The following is a 19,749-nucleotide window of genomic DNA, read 5'->3' as shown; positions in this document are numbered from 1 at the left end:
TTACTTCTGATATATATATATTTGTTATTATTGAATTACTATTTATTGTATAAATTTGTTTACAATCAGAGATTAATAATTATTAATAAATCAATATATTTAAGTTAAAAAAAAATGAAAAGAAAAAAAGGAGAAGAAATCGGATTTGAACCGATGTGCCTACCCCTTGTAAGATCCAAATATTTAATTAATTAAAATTTTATTTGGCTATTACCCTAGAACCAATGAAAATAAGTACCACTTGATATATCGTTGAAAAGCTTTCAATGAGGGGGGCTTATTAATGCAGTTAAGAAAAATTCTAAAATCCAAATTTTTTGGATTTTGAGCTTTTTTGGACACTTTTGGTCTAGTCGATTGTAATCAAAAGGAGAGGTGCATAACTAGATGTTACAACAGTCCTAAATCCAAAATTTCAACATCCTACGGCTAATCGTTTTTGGTTATGCGAGATACGTACAGACGTCACGCCGAAGCTAGACAAAATGGATTCAGGGATGGTCAAAATGGATATTTCCATTGAAATCTGAAAACCGAAATTTTTCGCGATAACAATACTTCCTTTACTTCGTACAAGGAAGTAACAACGAATATCTTCACAAAAGAAGAAATAATTAATCAAGTAAATAGTAAAAATGTTAGTAAGTAAAAATGTTAATAGCTATGATGTTAACAGAATATTGAAAATGTGAAAACGAAGTAAAAACACTTAAAGAATACCTCTCTGTACGGTTAATAAACATGGATGAAAACAAAACGGCGAAAAAAGACTGGAAACTTGGAAAAAAGTCACATAAAATGTAGACGTGGAAGAAACAGGAGAAAATTAAGTGGATAAAAGAGGAAAAAATTAGATTCACTGAGGAGAGTAAACGAAAATAGAAGCATTATCAAAAAGATTCGAAATAGGAAAACTAATTGGTTATGATATATCATGAGAGGGAAAGGTTTAATTAAAACAGTATTAGGATTTGAGTATTAGAAGAAGGTACAGCAAAGAAGCCGGAAAAGAATAGAAATTATTTTATTTTACCCTTCAGTTTTATTTTTTGCTTTGAAGTACCTTAATAAGGTATTCATCGTTATTAAATACTGTATTATTATGTTTACAACAAATATTTCCGTCTAAATTATGTCATCTCTTAGAGCCCCTCAGAGTCAGAATTTGTTATATTTAATTATTTACCTTAACATTATTTTATGCATTTATATTTAACTAATTAACATGGACTTTAATAACTCCTATCTTTTATCTTATAATTTATAGTTTTATATTTATAATTTAATCTATAAAATGTATTATTATATACCGATCAGAATAAAAGATCTAATTATTTAATGATTATCTGATAGCAAAGAGTAGATATTAGGGACTTAAAAGTCTTGTTCAAAATAGAAGAGAATGGAGACGAACATGAACGGACCCGCCAAAGGGCAGAAAAGGGTATGATGATGATATTAATGTTAACCCAAACCAATTTAATCTGTATTACTTTCTCTTATTGAATTTGTGGTTAAACTGTACTACTTGTGACGGTTTTTTGTTGCTTTGACGACTACTAATACTGACACACACACACACACACACACACACACACACATATATATATATATATATATATATATATATATATATATATATATACACGTTGTGTTTAAGAAAACTGAAAATAAAAGAAAGAGTAGACTGGGTAAAGAGGTTATTATCTTTTATTTAAATCGTTAATCACATTTTGGTAAATCTGCTTTAATATTTCAATACGTAAGATCTGTAATGAACATGAGAAATATTTTTTCACTACTATTCATAACGTAAACAGTTGGAACAAATGAAGTATAATATACCCCGTCTTCCCTCAATCCATCCTTTACATACGTACAAAAATGCAAACTGAAAGATGAGATTAAATCCTGTTTTTAATTCATTTCATTACGAAGGTTTTTACGTGATACGATTAAAAAACTAAAATTTTTACACGATTAATCTCGATTAACACTAATAACAATATACTGATGGTTGATTTTTAAATATAGTAGATGCTGATCAAACGTTGTTATTAGGAAGACTAGCGCGTTACCCAGTGGCTGTACTTTTATACAATTGGATGTTGTGGAGTGCTTTGCTTAGAACTAGATTTTCAATTTCGCGTAACAAACGGTATATAAAAAAAAAACTGGTTAAAAATTAACTAAAACTAGTTTGTTGTTATGACAGATATTAGAAGCAAATCTATTATTATGAACGGGGTATTAAATTACAGAATCTTCTATAATGTATCTTAATGGTGTAGAGCGCTTAAGAAATAAATAGAACAAGTTTTGATGTTTTTAATTAATTCAATTAACGATTTACGACGATTTTAATTCATATGACAAAATTCGTTCTTTTTCAAAAGTTTAACAGAATTACTTCCATCTCGGTTACAGTTTTTTAAATCGTTTTGCAGTAACCAGAAAATGTTCAATGATGTAGAAGAACTTTCCATTTACCCTAATGAAATTTTTTGGAAGTAGTTCTCGTAAGTATATACAAATGCAATTTATGAATAACAGTAGTTATACGATTGTTACGTGTGAATAATAAAAAATAATATTTTAGTTTTTATTTTATCCCATAACAATTGTATCAGACGGCACGTTTAAAAAACATCTTAATAAAAAAAAGTTCTTGCACAGTTCTGCGCAAGAAGATTGACCTATCGTTACTATACTTTCTTTCCTTTTGTCCCGCTAAAACAAATATCCAGTTACCTACCTGAATACGCCGAACAGCAATAACGCAGATAAAGAAACGTCAACGTTCCAAGTTGCGCATCAAGTAACGAACCACACTTCTAATTTGCCCGGCTCAAATTTTTTCGACCTTAAATTGAGCGAAACTCAAGAACGACTCGACCAATCTTCATCAAATTTTCACATACCACACACAACTTTAGATACGCTCCTACAGCATATCTAAATTTCAATGAAACTGTAGTTTTGGAAATTTTTGAGCGACAAGTTTTATACACAGGCATGTAAATAGGTATGCATAAATATATATAAGAAAACTCAAATTTAAGTGTATGGTATTTTCGTACTTCTAATTCTAAAAACGTAAAGAAAATCCATTTTCAACCCCCGCCCACTCCCACGATCCGACCGAAAGTAATACCGTAATTTTCTTCTATCAGTAAAAATGCAAAAACCTACCTTAACTTTCAGCGCTCTACTACAAATCTCAGAGCCTATTTAGCCTTCATGTAATTTTGTTTTTCCTTGAAATGTTTTAAGTGCGGATTTACACTTATAATTTGAGTTCATTTTGGGTTTAGTAATCATAATTTTCTTTTATCCGTAGGTAAAAAAATATTATAGTATTATTAAAGTGTTATTTTAATATTAAAAAAAAATGAGGGAATTAATGTGGAATAAATCTATTTATCGGTATAGATATGAGAATATCATTTACTGGCAATGCTATTTTCGTCTGCTGATCGTTTGAGCAAGTAAAAATCTTCGATGAAGTGTACGATAAAAAAAATGGCAAAAAAACTCACGTACAGACGAGGTTTTATCCCATCTTTTTTTTTAGTAAGGTGAACGTGACTACTTCTTCGGCTAAATACAGTGGATATTTGACATAATTATAATCTATGAGCGAGTAGAGAAGAGACGTTGATGACCCTGAACGCACATCCTGAACGAGGTTCTGCGCGCGCTCAGTTGCCATCCATTCACCGTTCGTTCTCATACGTAGGCCGTGTACTAAGTCATTTGTATAGCAACAATCGACAGACTTCAGACGTTATACATCGCGGTGGAAGATTATCAAATCTTTGACTCACTGCCGACGCGTCCCTTTAATCGCTCCAGCTGCTATGAAAACCGTACATTATAATATTGTAGTATTATAATATAGGACGCGCGCATTCAGTCGACCTATATTATTTAATATATATATAAGTATAATATATAAGTCCGTAATTAAGATAAGGAAATGAAAGGGCTAATATCATTCCTTACAAAGCATAAATATAAAAACAAAGATCATAATACTATAAATAATTAAAAAATAAACACTAATAAAAAAATTATGAGCTCAAAAGAGGGAAAAAATGGAAAAGCAAAGCGACTGAAATTAAATAGTTCTTTATTACTGTTAATGCAAAATAATTTATTTAAATATGTTCAAGGGCAACGGACATGAATGGGTAAGCAAAAGTTAGCACTAAATATAACCTCATCAAACCGAATAAAATGCATACCGCGTTTAAAAATATACATATTATATGAATAACAATAGATAACGCAGATAAAGAAACGTCAACGTTTCAACTTGCAGTATAATAAGGAATCACCCTTCTAATTTGCCCCGCTCAAATTTTTTTTAAACATTTATTTTTATGCAATTTCTAGATAAATTCTACTAATTCATATTGCGGGTCATTTTGTTGGCAAAATAACAAGAAACAGTCAAAAAAATGTTACCGTCTCCATTATAAATCCTTTTTCGCTACTATCCCTTAATGACGGGCGGTTGTTAAAAAGAAAATACAGTGAAATCTCCTTATTTGCGATTTCGTTATTCGCAGTGTAATATTTTGCGATGTCTTTTCTACATTCGCGGATAAAATTTTCCGTATTCGTGTACATTACATTATGTAGCGACATTAAAAAATAAAAATATTAAAACATTTAACGGCGCAGGTAGAGTATGAACGTGAAGAGGTACAAGATACGATCCCTGGAAAACAGTTGTCAAAACGCTTACCAAAGGCATTAAACTATCCCATGATCTTATCTAGTTTTTTATAGATCCATCTTAGAATAGAAGCTTAATCTTTAAGCGCAAAATGTATGATGCCATGTAAGATACACAGAACTTCACACGGATTTAAAAACTAGAACGAGACAAGTAAAAATTACCGATTTTTGTAAATGGAATCCAAAATACTGTAGGTCAGTTTTATAAACGTCCTATACAGTAATTTTAGTGTACTCTACACTTTTAAGGTGAGTACCGAGTACGATTTGAACATGTTTTTTACCGTTTTCTAATACAGTACATACTCCACATACTGTAGTGAGTTTTTAAATCAAACAGTTCGATAAGTGCTTACCCACCGGATTGGTCTAGTGGTGAACGCGTCTTCCCAAATCAGCTGATTTGGAAGTCGAGAGTTCCTGCGTTCAAGTCCTAGAAAAGGCAGTTAATTTTATACGGATTTAAATACTAGATCGCGGATACCGGTGTTCTTTGGTGGTTGGGTTTCAATTAACCACACATCTCAGGAACGGTCGAACTGAGACTGTACAAGACTACACTCATATATATCATCCTCTGAAGTAATGCCTGAACGGTAATTACCGGAGGCCAAACAGGAAAAAGAAAGAAAAGTTCGATAAGTGCTTACGAGCAAATTAAGAAATATACTGTGTATTTTGTTAAATATATTTTGTGTAGTGTACTAAACCAGTGCTTATAATTACTGTTGCCGTCTGTATTTCATCAATAACATCGCCCTAAGTAAGTACGCATGATTTTTTTTCATTCTACATAGAACGTTCTTCCTTAAATGAGTATTAGTTCTGTTCTATATTCGTGGTTTTCTGTATTCGCGGCACTTTTACGATCTCTAACCCCTGAGAATAAGGAGATTTTACTGTATTATAGAAATTATATTAGGTTAAAAATGTTTATTCCAAAAAACAGAATTAGGTAATTTATTCTGTCGGGATCAGCTACTCCGACAGAAAGTTATTTGAATGCCTTATAACCCATGAGAAAAAGCCTTTCTTTGTTTATTTTTATTTACAGCTTGACAAATATTTATATTTATTCAAATGGTGGACAAATATTAGGATTTATAAAAGAAAAGTTCACAATTGTTTATGGTTTTATCAAAGGGTTAATCGTTCTAAAACTTTTCGTGTAAATAAGTCAAGACAAAAAAAAAAAAAATACGAAACACAATTACGATAAACACAAACTAAGAAAGACAAAAGTCGAAACAAGACTGATGGGAATAAATTGGCACTTCTTACTTCATTAGGCCTGCAAATTAATACTTAACTTTTTTTACTGGAAAAAGCATTATTGAAAAAAAATATTTTTGTACAGGTTCTTTGAATATAATCTTGTTTTTTCATTTTATCTCACTATCTGTTCACTACAGCTCTTTTTTTTGTATATCTCATTGTTTAAATACAAACTGTTACTTTCTTCTGTATTTTTTTATATTGATATTTATACTGGATAGGAAGGACAAGCATCAATAGGTTGATGAAAATCAATCTACAAACATCTGAAAGGTTATGTATTGTTAACAAAAGGAAGAGTTCAAAAAATTATTTATAAACATCCTTTCAGCGGTTACGGTACATATTTTTCTATCATTTAAATTTATAAAGTTGATAAAACTTGATATATAAATTAAAAGTCTATTCGCTTGATTTCATCTAAAATTATTTACAATTATTGTCGTTATTATTATTATTATTATATCAACCAAGCTAAGGAACTGTTGATGCATATACAATCGAGAGTCCTATCCAGTTTGTATAGGTCAACTTAAATACCCAACCCAGTTTCCTTATCACTACCACATCGTTTCGACGTATCATCGTCATCATCATCAAAATCTATTTATAGTTTTCCGTAACACCGGTTTTTACATTCACCGACCGTAATATCATCACAGCGTCACGGTTCCACCGACTGCTTTTCTACGCTTCCAATAGGTAAACCACCTTCAAATAAAAAATAGTTTCCTGACTTTTTATATCCAAACTGTAGCAACTCATGATGTAATTTTTTTGGAAAAAAAAACACGTTTAATTTAATAGAATAAATACGTTATTTGATTTTCACATTATTAAAAACAAGAAAATAATTTCGGATTAACATCATTAGTAAGTTATATGGAATGATAAGAAATTTGACAGAATGATCAAGAAGACTGCTTCAACTTTTGTTTTGTTAAGTGTACACATTTCCACTTTCGTTAAATTAGTATGATAGTTGGTAACCCCGATAATATGGAACCTCATTAATCGGAATTCACTTATTGTAGTTTTCAGAACAAACAATATACATTAAAAAAAAAAAAAACAGGTATGATAAAAAATATTTTTTTAACTAAAATTCTATTTGTTACAAAATTATAAAAATTCATGGTTTCCATGCAGGTAACCACAGTGAAAATGAAACAAATTACGAAAAATTACTGATAATTTTAATGATAAGCGGAAGGGAATTTACAATAAAAACTTTTGTTCATAAATTATGTCATGATTCTTTCGCGGTAGAGAGGGAGGAATCAATTTGATGACAATTAGTGATGCGGGGTTAGTTTGACACATATGTCAGAGCCGTGTTTTTGTCAACATCGATGAATTATGTTAAAGGATATGATAAAATATAGATTTTTTTTGTTTCCCCTGTTATTGTCCTTCATTATATCGGAATGAGAAGTTAAAATTATCCTCTAGCAGAAATAGATTAGAATGACAACATCGTTAATTAAATAATACTAATTATTTCTATTTTTTAATTATTTCCTCGTTAATCTAGAATGAAAACAATTCATCCTTTGTTCAAGGCAGCAAAATTGACTTCTCGTTAAAATATGCTTAAAAATTACAAGTTATTTTGTATGAATTAAATAATTATCAGTTACCTTATCTCGACTAAATTCGATTTCCTTTGAGATATTAATTCATAAAAAGAGGATTTTCTTTTTTAATTTACATTTAAAAATGTTTTTTTTTTTTTTTACTATTAACCAAAACATTTTAGGGGCATACATAAATAATCTTTCTAAAAATAATTGAGTAACATGTTTATTTTAAATTTGATAAAAAAGATTTCTTTTTAAAAAAGAAAATTTACTGGGAAAACCAATTTATAGAGATTATTATAAAGATATTTAAAATAAATGAAGTATAATTTTGCATCAATGTGATAATGATTATATGAGATTACCTCTACATTTGTTTGTTTTGAAAAAAAATCCACCTGAACGGTTACGATTTGATGACGTCGTTTTACTAGGAAATGGAAGGATACAGTAGATTAAAATATAATAATTATCTGACGTAATTTCTGAAAGGTCCTTTACGCCAAATTAGTTTTCTTCAAACTTGTGCCATTGATGAAAATTACAAATTTAGTTGAAAGGTTTCCACTTGGTTAAACTGTTTACATGCGTTAACGTTTAAATTTGTTATTAAAATAATTATTTTACGTAATTACTCGTATAATAACATAATATTATTTTTAGCAGTAAATAAAATTTCTCTACTAGTATATACTCGTGTTCACAAAAATAATCAAACAAGAATTCTAATTTTAAAAGCTATAACCTCGGAATCGGCATTTAAAGATAAATCGTATTTCGAGGGAAATGAGAACAAAACTGAAAAATGTAGCCTTAATGATGATTAAAAACATTATTATTAATTAAAATTTATAGTTATTTAACCTTAAATACAGCGATAAAAAAGTAACTTGCAAATAACTCATACGAGATGAGGAAAACCAAGTCGGTGGTTAAAATATTAAAAAGTGTAAAAAATGTACGGAAAGAGAAAGATTAAATTAAAGAAAACAGAAAATTGATATATTGGACTAATCGAATGTGTTAAAGAGCAACTATGAAACTACATTCACTTACTTTCCCATAATTTCTAAACAGTTCATTCTAAACAATTTTTTGCACCCGGAAGGGGGTAAAAAGCCAATTTTATTCGGTTAACCGAGATTTTACTTCACTTTTATATTTTATTTTTATAACTAATTATATATTTTGTGATTCTATTCTGATAGGTTTTTACTACGGTTTCCTTAGATCTATCTAGGTAAATGTTGGGACAGTTACTTTTTTATCAGTCGAATAAAATTCATGACTTGTTTAATTTTAGTGTATTATTATCTACCGATCAGGATATTTACTTTATTAGAGGAGCAACATTTTATTTTTCTGAAGGTGTATCTTCAGCTATATCGCAGTTTTCAGTCATCAAGTAATTATAATAAACATTTAATTCAATATTTTTCTGAAATTTTATTACAGAAAAATATAAGTTAGTTTTTCTTCCCCATCGATTAGACGATCTATCTTTTCGATTAATCTATTATGTACACATGTATACAGTGTGGCCTTTGCGTAACTTCAGTTACGTATTGAAAATAAACGCGAAGATTTCATTTAGATGAGCAACTTGTTTCTCAATATTCCGTTCAAAACAATAATGGTGGTAAATAATTTAAACGATGTAACAATTATGTGTTAAAACCTTCGATGAATTGCACAGGAAAAACAAGTTATTTGTATGTCGTCGATACCGAGTGACTCGTTACATCTGAAAGTAGCTTAACGAAGGTTTTTTACACTGGTTAATTTTAACCTCTGGTTTTGAGTAAGTTATCGACCTGAAGGCCAATTTGATCGTTATTGTCAGGTGTTATGTAAAGCATGGGAAGAGCTGGTGAAGGGTATTATACTGAGTATTGATAATAGTCTAGTTTTCCCCTCAGAAGTATAGCAATCGATTAATGTTTTATGCAAGACAAATAATAGAGGGCCTCATTCGCATAACTTGAGTAGTAGGTCATTCCCGAATAACGATAAATTTATTATTTATAGCAGCTCTCTCGATACCAATAATTATTATTATTTTCATTACTACATTTTTAATTTATAGAAATTATTTATCTATTTTATTATAAAACAGAAAGAACAAAAAAAATATATAGCAAAATGGTTGTGTAATCTTAATAAAATAGCGAACAGTTTTTTCGTGAAACAATAATCGATTTCAATTCGTTTCGTTTGGCTAAACATACGGTGAACGGTTTATATAAGTCAATTAAATACTTTTACCAGCAATACAATTCCAAGGGAAGTAAACTGTTCCTTCAGGGAATCTGAATCTGTTTTCAGAAAACTTCAATATCAGGTGGAAAAGCATATGGTGCGATGAACCAAAAAAAAACTCATTTTTCATTATATACTTTAGCAGATCTACGCAAAAATTGTTGATTAATAATTTACAACTTCTAACCTGCATGAAAATGTCTCGTTTGCCGAGAGATTAGTGGAGGATGGCTCCAGCTGCCCGGAGGGGAATCTTGGAGTTGCTTGCCACATGTTGCGGTTATACCGTTGGTAGACCGTCTGTTTTCACAATCTATCTCTTCTAATCCTCGATCTTCATTTCGTCTTCCTAATTTTCGGTTCACCGAGTGTAGTAGGTTAGACCTGACGGGTCGATACTGATTATACCGTGACCTGTGCAACCAGTACATCCTGGTGTAGTCTTCGGGCGATTGTCTACTGACCTATCCGGCTGCACAATAAGCCTAATGGCAGAAATGCCTATCAGGAAAAGAAAAAAGTACAATCCTAATCTACATACATACTCGTATATATACAAATATATATAGATGTATGTGTGTGTATGCCTCTGGAACTCCTGGAGTAATCTCAAGCAAACTTGATACACATATGACTTAAAAAAAAAATACTGACTTAAAAAAAAATGTGTCTGAAAAAAAAATACTGTGGGGTAAGACACCCTTATGAGTGGGGTCAAAATGTAAAAATAATCGAAAACAACCGATATTTGTGAGGGATCCATAGTTTTCGGCGTCGGTAGGCTGATTGGTACCAGTCCTGATGACATTTAAGTCCGAGTTCAGTCCAATAGAATTCTGTAGAACCTTCTGAAAATTTTTAGAAATGAATAGAGCTCTGTTGAAATTTATTTTGCTTACTAAAGAATGGGTTTACCCAAGAATTTATTTATTCTTGCTCCTGAGATGGAAACTAAAAACATTGTTGTTGATAATCAAGTTTTGTGTTAAATTAATTTTATAATAAATTGGTAAAAGATTTTACTTTATAATTTATATACTGTACTTGTATTTTTAAAAACTTCAAAATAGAATTACTTTGACTTTACACTATACATAGATTTGATTACTTTTCCTGTATAATAGAAGACTGGGATAAATAAATACCAGGGCAACGCCGGGTAATCAGCTAGTATTCAATAAAGAAATATATCAGGAATCAGGTAGGAATGTAGGTATAATTGTTTACATTTACTTTTCTGATATATGTTAAAGGTAAATCAAGACGATAACAAAATTATAGACTAATTTAACTGTTATAAAAAATAATCTACGATTAGTTTATTTTGACAGGAAAAACAAATAATAATAATAATAATAGACCGAAAATATAATTCCCAATTTTTTAAAACAGAAGTTCTATTACACGTAAGTTTCACTCAGTTATGTAGTCATATATTTCTTTAGGGACAATAGATAAGATTATTGAAGTAACTGAAAAAAAGTACGCTAAAAAAACCGTTTACAAGAAGTTTACTTAAAATCTAAACCTAAATGGTCATTTCAACTGTTAAAGTAATTGTATTGAGTAAAAACTGTTTTAAATGTATATAGTAAAATATATTTAAATAATAAATATTAACAGATAAATAAGCAGTATTTAAAACTAAAAGTTTTTAGCCGAAATTTATTACAAAAAAAAAAAAAATAAATAATAATAATACCAGTATTGAAATAAACGGTTAAAAATACTTATTTAACAATCGAAATTGCCATTTAATTTTAGATTTTATGTAAAATTTTTGTAAGCAGTATTTGATCGTAATCTTGTTTACCAAATTTTACCACAAAAAGTATTTTTATGATCTTGCTGGGTCGGCGGATATAAAGTCATATGACTTGCAGAAGGTATAAAAAACCTTCTATAACATTTTATTATTATAAACTATCACGTAACGTAGAAATAATTCATAAATTGTCATTATATATTATTGTAAAATGAATTATGTAGATGTACATTGTCATATCAATAAATTTTAAAGAAATTAAAATGTTTTGTTTCATTTCATTGGACTTTATGGTCACCCTTATAACTATATTTTATCAAATTTCAACCGAAAATCGGTTGTTATAATATTTCAATTAATCAAATTTTCTCTAAAAAAAAAGCACAAATAACCAACAGTTAAGAAAAAAGCTGACAATAAAATTTTAGTACTGGCCTAATGCAAGCATTGGAAAAGGCAAGGAAGGAAATATAGTGGGTGAATACGGGCTGGGCAAAAGGAATGAAAGAGGGGACTGACTTATAGAGTTTTGCACGAAGTATAATTTAGTAATTGCCAACACCCAATTTAAAAATCATAATAGAAGAATATACACTTGGAAAAAGCCAGGCGATACTGCAAGGTATCAGATAGATTATATCATGGTTAAGCAAAGATTTAGAAATCAACTCGTGGACTGCAAAACTTACCCTGGAGCAGACATTGATAGCGACCATAATTTGGTGATAATGAAATGTAGATTGGGGTTTAAAAACCTGAAGAAAAGGTGTCAGATGAATCGGTGGAATTTAGAGAAGCTTGAGGAAGAGGAGGTAAAGAAGATTTTTGAGGAGGACATCGCTAGAGGTCTGAGTAAAAAAGATAAGATAGAAAATGTAGAAGAAGAATGGGAGAATGTTAAAAAGGAAATTCTTAAATCAGCAGAAGCGAACTTAGGCGGAATAAAGAGAACTGGTAGAAAACCTTGGGTTTCAGACGATATATTGCAGCTGATGGATGAACGTAGAAAATATAAGAATGCTAGTGATGAAGAAAGTAAAAGGAACTATCGGCAATTAAGAAATGCTATAAACAGGAAGTGCAAACTGGCGAAAGAAGAGTGGATTAAAGAAAAGTGTTCAGAAGTGGAAAGAGAAATGAACATTGGTAAAATAGACGGAGCATACAGGAAAGTTAAGGAAAATTTTGGGGTACATAAATTAAAATCTAATAATGTGTTAAACAAAGATGGTACACCTATATATAATACGAAAGGTAAAGTCGATAGATGGGTGGAATATATTGAAGAATTATACGGAGGAAATGAATTAGAAAATGGTTTTATAGAGGAAGAAGAGGAAGTTGAGGAGGATGAAATGGGAGAAACAATACTGAGATCTGAATTTAAGAGAGCATTAAAAGATTTAAATGTCAGAAAGGCTCCTGGAATAGACGGAATACCTGTAGAATTACTGCGCAGTGCAGGGGAGGAGGCGATTGATAGATTATACAAACTGGTGTGTAATATTTATGAAAAAGGGGAATTTCCGACAGACTTAAAAAAAAGTGTTATAGTAATGATACCAAAGAAATCAGGGGCAGATAAATGTGAAGAATACAGAACAATTAGTTTAACTAGTCATGCATCAAAAATCTTAACTAGAATTCTATACAGAAGAATTGAGAGGAGAGTGGAGGAAGTATTAGGAGAAGACCAATTTGGTTTCAGGAAAAGTATAGGGACAAGGGAAGCAATTTTAGGCCTCAGATTAATAGTAGAAGGAAGATTAAAGAAAAACAAACCAACATACTTGGCGTTTATAGACCTAGAAAAGGCATTCGATAACGTAGACTGGAATAAAATGTTCGGCATTTTAAAAAAATTAGGGTTCAAATACAGAGATAGAAGAACAATTGCTAACATGTACAGGAACCAAACAGCAACAGTAGCAATTGAAGAACATAAGAAAGAAGCCATAATAAGAAAGGGAGTCCGACAAGGATGTTCTCTATCTCCGTTACTTTTTAATCTTTACATGGAACTAGCAGTTAATGATGTTAAAGAACAATTTAGATTCGGAGTAACAGTACAAGGTGAAAAGATAAAGATGCTACCATTTGCTGATGATATAGTAATTCTAGCCGAGAATAAAAAGGATTTAGAAGAAACAATGAACGGCATAGATGAAGTCCTACGCAAGAACTATCGCATGAAAATAAACAAGAACAAAACAAAAGTAATGAAATGTAGTAGAAATAACAAAGATGGACCACTGAATGTGAAAATAGGAGGAGAAAAGATTATGGAGGTAGAAGAATTTTGTTATTTGGGAAGTAGAATTACTAAAGATGGACGAAGCAGGAGCGATATAAAATGCCGAATAGCACAAGCTAAACGAGCCTTCAGTAAGAAATATAAGTTGTTTACATCAAAAATTAATTTAAATGTCAGGAAAAGATTTTTGAAAGTGTATGTTTGGAGTGTCACTTTATATGGAAGTGAAACTTGGACAATCGGAGTATCTGAGAAGAAAAGGTTAGAAGCTTTTGAAATGTGGTGCTATAGGAGAATGTTAAAAATCAGATGGGTGGATAAAGTGACAAATGAGGAGGTATTGCGGCAAATAGATGAAGAAAGAAGCATTTGGAAAAATATAGTTAAAAGAAGAGACAGACTTATAGGCCACATACTAAGGCATCCTGGAATAGTCGCTTTAATTTTGGAAGGACAGGTAGAAGGGAAAAATTGTGTAGGCAGGCCACGTTTGGAATATGTAAAACAAATTGTTAGGGATGTAGGATGTAGAGGGTATACTGAAATGAAATGACTAGCACTAGATAGGGAATCTTGGAGAGCTGCATCAAACCAGTCAAATGACTGAAGACAAAAAAAAAAAAAAAAAACTGGCCTAACACTGTGATTTATTCTTATATAGTGGAAAAATAATAATACATGGAGTGAAAATAAACTAAATAAACTTTTAAGAAATAAAAAAAATCTATATTTTTAAACTTTTATGGACTCTCCCACCCCCAAAGTATTTTTTTAGGCATAGTAATAATGCAGTTATAACTATGCCTAGGACAACACAAAAAAAATTCGGTTAAAAATATGGAACAAATAAAAATATAGCTTTTTTCTGGAAAGGGAAATTTTGGGGGCAAATGTTTTTTTTAATGGTAAGATAAGCATTTACGGATGTATTAAACTTAATATAAAGAGGGGTTAATCTTAGCAAAATTTTGAGAAAATTTGGCCCCAAAAAACTATCTACCCCACCCCTTGATTGACCCCAAAATTTTACCAACCAATTGCCTTACACATCCGATTTTCTGTACAAAATTTCATCAAAATCAGTTAATCCAGTCAAAATTTATTAAGCTTCAACACGCCAACTTGTTCGTACGTACGAACAAATCCCCCCACACTTTTTCTTGTTTTTTGGGGTCCTGGGTCATGAGACATCGAGAAATATAAATAAAACCGATACCCTATTTTTTGACTGATTATCATACTTTTCTTCTTACAGCATAACTCTACAGCTGTGCGCCAGGAAATTAAAAAAAATAACTCTGCTTTCCGAGATCTCAAATCCATCCCCTCTAAGACTAGATATTTAAAGTTCTCTTTAGGACAGAAATTATAAAAATAGTAACTAATAAAGTAGAGGGCCAAATTAACAAAGTAAAATATTTGTCATCCCTTCTTAGTACTGCCAAAACTGAGATTTCTTGATGTATTATGAATAGAAATTACGAACATTATCCTTAATTTTTCGGGGTTCACTGTAAGTTACAATCGGCGAAAAACATCGCACTAGGCCCAACATAGATCGGATTTTTTAATAAACTTCTGATACAAATATAATTATTATCTATCTTAGATAACTTCAATAAGTGAATAATACAGCAAACAGACTCTACATTTTTATTTTCATCACGGATTTATCTTCCATATGAAGTCAATATTTAGAATAAATACGGAATTTTATTGTTTCTTTCAAATAAAATAATCAGTTAACTTAGATTTAAAAACGGCCGATCGACAAGTCACGTACCCCGATATATTTGTAAATTATCTGGGTCACGTGACTTTTAAATAACTATATTGCTTTTATATTGATATTAGCCGGGTATAGATGGGAGTCTCTAATAAAAGGTACCGGCTACCCGAAAATTTTTGGTATTAGTTTAGGTACACAAAGGAGGTTTCTATTAATTATATAATATTGAAAATAGAAAATTATTTGTGTTAAAAATATAGAATTATTCATTCGCATACGTAAACGTGTAAACCTAATAAGCAAAATAAATCTAGAAAAAATTATTATTTATTAAATCTACAAAAAAATCTGTTTAACCGATAAATAAAAAATATTCTCGAATAAGCTTTGCTAATGGACCGTTCCAGTTCAAAAGAACACCGTGTAATAATTGTACGGATAAGGAAGCATAATTTGTTGATTAAAAAAGTCAATCAAATTTTAAAAGATTAAAAAACCGATGGAAACGAGAAAAAAAATTATTATTTGTTAACTCCGAGTAAAGGGAAATCAGTGCCATGCTAATACAAGTATACGGGTACCGACTTCCCTAATGAAATATCAGTCAAATAAATGGGAAAAAATACTGTAAATATTAAGAATGGATCCATTAAGCAGATATTAAAGGGCTAAATAATCTAAATTGTACAATTTCCTTTACTGGCAAAACCACTCATCAGATCCATTATTCCAATTTTATTAAGATTATAATTACCACAGTTTACTACCGCACGTAAATTTATTTATTACGATTAAATAATTAAAAAAAACTAAAAGTATTTTTCTTGACGATATTAAGGAAACATTTATGTTATATTTATTGAACATTTTTTTTTTTTTTAATTTATTTTCATTTGGTTTTTTATGATTTCAAATCTTATACAACTTACAGATCTTTAACAAGCTTTGTAAAAGACTTAAGGTGAGTTTCAAAACAAGTAACAGAGATAAGAAATGTTTTCTCATAGAAAAGATGTAAGAAAAAGATATAACAATAAATTTAAAACTTATTAAGTAAACCTACATTCTACTGGCCGGTGTAAAGCGAGTACAAACAAAAGTAACGGACGACTGGAAAAAATTACTAGCCTTGGTTGAATTTTTTGATAGACACGTCATGTTAATTAGGGGATAGTAAAATAGAATACCCGTTATAAGTAAAAGAAAAACAGTTTTATTACTACAATCTCTATAGAAAGTACTACGAATCACAGGACACACGAAAAGAGCCGGTACAATATTCGGGAATCAAATTTAACTCAGAAGGGGTCATTTTCTAGACGTAAAATATATATATATATATATATATATATTAAAATATAATTGTTAATAAAATATAACTTTAGTTACATATAAAGATAATAATTAGAATAAAATTTCCACTGATGAGATTTTCTGATGAAGACAACCACTAACATACATGAGTTCATGCGGAGAGGGAAATAAAACGTTATCTTTTCAGCTTATGGATCTACTACTCTGGACTGCGTAAAAGTTTTATAAGTGAAATCAAGTCTTTTCTCAGATCGAATCTAGTTTTTTAAAAAAATAATTACGTTAACAGATGCATTGCGTAAATTCAACTTATACAAAGAATAAATATTATACTGACGATTTAACAGATACATATTAATTTTTTTTACGTACAATATACCATTGAATTGTGTAGACGACATTATTTAATTAGTGTAACACCAATTATAATTAGAAAAGATAAGAGAACATTCCAAAAAAAACCTTGCTTATGGAGATCACGCCATCATAATTTTTTTAATATTATAAATTATACATTTATATAACATTTAACTGATCTAAAAGCGCTACAGTTTGAGCGGTATTCTCTCAATTTTCTAACTGTATCTGTTGATGTTACAAAAATAATGTATACATATATAATATCCCGCGCGTTTCTGTGCTAAATAAACTGATTTCATAGAAATTTTTTGACAATTGCGTTTTTTTATAACTGCAGTCGTAAATAATCTTAAACATTTATAACTGACACCTAAATATTTTATAATATTAATTTAAAATAAAGCTCTTTTTTGAGTAGCACAGTCAAATTTAAAAAAATGATAATCAGGAATACTTTTTTTTCATTACGAAAAAGAATCAACCTGTAAATTAAACGTTATAAATAAAAAAATGAATAAAACTATATGTTTTTATTACGGTCTATATATGACGAACTAAGATATATATATATATATATATATATGTATATAATGTATTATATTATATGTAATATAATATATACAGTTAAACTTTTAAAGTTAATTTAGTGTGCGCACATTTGTATGTAAAAGATAATGAGCGGGCTCTTTCTTTCTCTCTATCTACCTCTCTCTCACTCAGTAGACAGAATGAGAAGAGAGAGAGAGAGAGAGAGAGAGAGAGAGAGAGAGTGAGAGCGACAAAGAATGAGGAGGAACATCACGAGGAAATGTACAAAAAATAAGCTTAGATTTAATATCACAACGATGATAACTTACCACTTATGAAGATGTTCTTTAAGAAAAAAATGTAGAATATGAATAAAAAAATTATACAAGTCCGTTAACTACGTAAAATTTCAAGTTCCAAATGACATAATATAACGATATCTTAGATGTAGTATCCTATTTATGTATAAAACAATTAAACTGTAAAAAAATAATAATAATTACGAATAGTCTTGTTTTAATACCCGGAAATATTTTTAATTCTAGTTTTAATTACAACATATAATCAAGGAACAACAATTATTCGAAAGAAATTCATTAACTACGTTAATAATTAAGCGTAAATAATCAGTAACCAATCTGCAAAACAAATAAACAACCTACGAAATATTTTTTAAATCCTTAAATAACGCCTAGTCGCCGTAACAACGCAACTTTAAAAACTTACAATTAAAATACGACAAAATATGTTAATTTCTAATCGACCAAAAGATCTGCATAGATTTTGTAAATATTGAAACAGTTAATTTATAAATAAATAAATCCGTACAAGCTTCTAGTGTACAAGGCGACTCTAAATATCTAAAGTTCTAAATAACAAAAGAATTGGCAAAGTGCATCACCCTACTTCGATCTTAAAACGGTTTATCACATAAATATATCGGCACGATAAAACAACTAGACGTTAAGTCGATGTTAAGCGCTTATTGTTGAAACTACCGCTAGATGCCACACTCGCGTACGGTCCGATGTTTTACTACTGAAGCCGGCGATCAGCTGCCGTGCAGTGATGCTACTTCTTTCTTGGAGGTAAAATTTCCCTTTATTTTTTTAAAAATTCTCTTTCTTCCAGTAATGATTTTCCGACAATGAGTCGTTATGAGTCATTATCCCGGTTGTATCCCTGGAAGTGTGGTCCAAAACTACGTCATTATAACGTTACTTGAAATTATTAAACAATTATACCGTTGCCTCTGTCCACAAATGGCGTTATCGTGGGGGATGGGTTCAGTCTCAAAACTGTTTCATAATCCAGAACTACAGAGAATAAAAAAATAAGAAATATTAAGTGTCATCGGTCATAAACAATAGTGTAACATGTAGAACAAATAAATCACTTTGCTAGAATGATTCAAATATTACTTACATACAACAAGAAGGTTCTATACATTACCTCTTTCTTTTTTCCTGTTTAGCCTCCGGTAACTACCGTTTAGATAATTCTTCAGAGGATGATATGTATGAGTGTAGTCTTGTATAAGCTCAGTTCGACCATTCCTGAGATGTGTGGTTAATTGAAACCCAACCACCAAAGAACACCGGTATCCACAATCTAGTATTCAAATCCATGTAAAAATAACTGGCTTTACTAGGACTTGAATGCTGTAACTCTCGACTTCCAAATCAGCTGATTTAGGAAGACACATTAACCACTAGACCAACCCGGTGGGTTTCTATACATTACCTAAAATATTTTTGGTACTGGCATCTTAGAAAATTGAAGAGTGTTAAGCAAGATAATATTATAATGGCCAGAGCTACCTTTCAAAAAAATTTCTGCAGATCACCGACGTTAACTGCTGGTTCCAGTTTTCCTGCATCCCATAATCACTTCTATTAGTAACTACAATGACAGATAGTGCTAAAAATGCTGCACTATT

At 30.3% G+C, this 19,749-nt stretch overlaps 1 protein-coding gene across 3 annotated transcripts in view; it reads right to left on the bottom strand.

The window, feature by feature from the left end:
* LOC142323334 (uncharacterized) overlaps positions 1-18,847 on the bottom strand; it is a 111,375-nt gene extending 92,528 nt beyond the window's left edge. Inside the window, exons 1-2 of one of the 3 annotated variants that reach the window (XM_075362824.1) lie at positions 18,473-18,847; positions 18,140-18,289 (exon numbers count right to left, since the gene is read on the bottom strand). The gene's annotated coding sequence lies outside the window, so the exon portion shown is untranslated. Of the gene's footprint in view, positions 1-18,139 lie in introns of all 3 variants that reach the window. The other 2 variants (XM_075362825.1, XM_075362826.1) reach the window with 2 other exon arrangements.
* Between the last annotated feature and the right edge of the window lie 902 nt (positions 18,848-19,749).

The sequence above is a fragment of the Lycorma delicatula genome, chromosome 4 (assembly GCF_047948215.1).
Source record: "Lycorma delicatula isolate Av1 chromosome 4, ASM4794821v1, whole genome shotgun sequence".
Lineage (NCBI taxonomy): Eukaryota > Metazoa > Arthropoda > Insecta > Hemiptera > Fulgoridae > Lycorma > Lycorma delicatula.
This window is presented reverse-complemented; position numbering and strand designations above follow the sequence as displayed.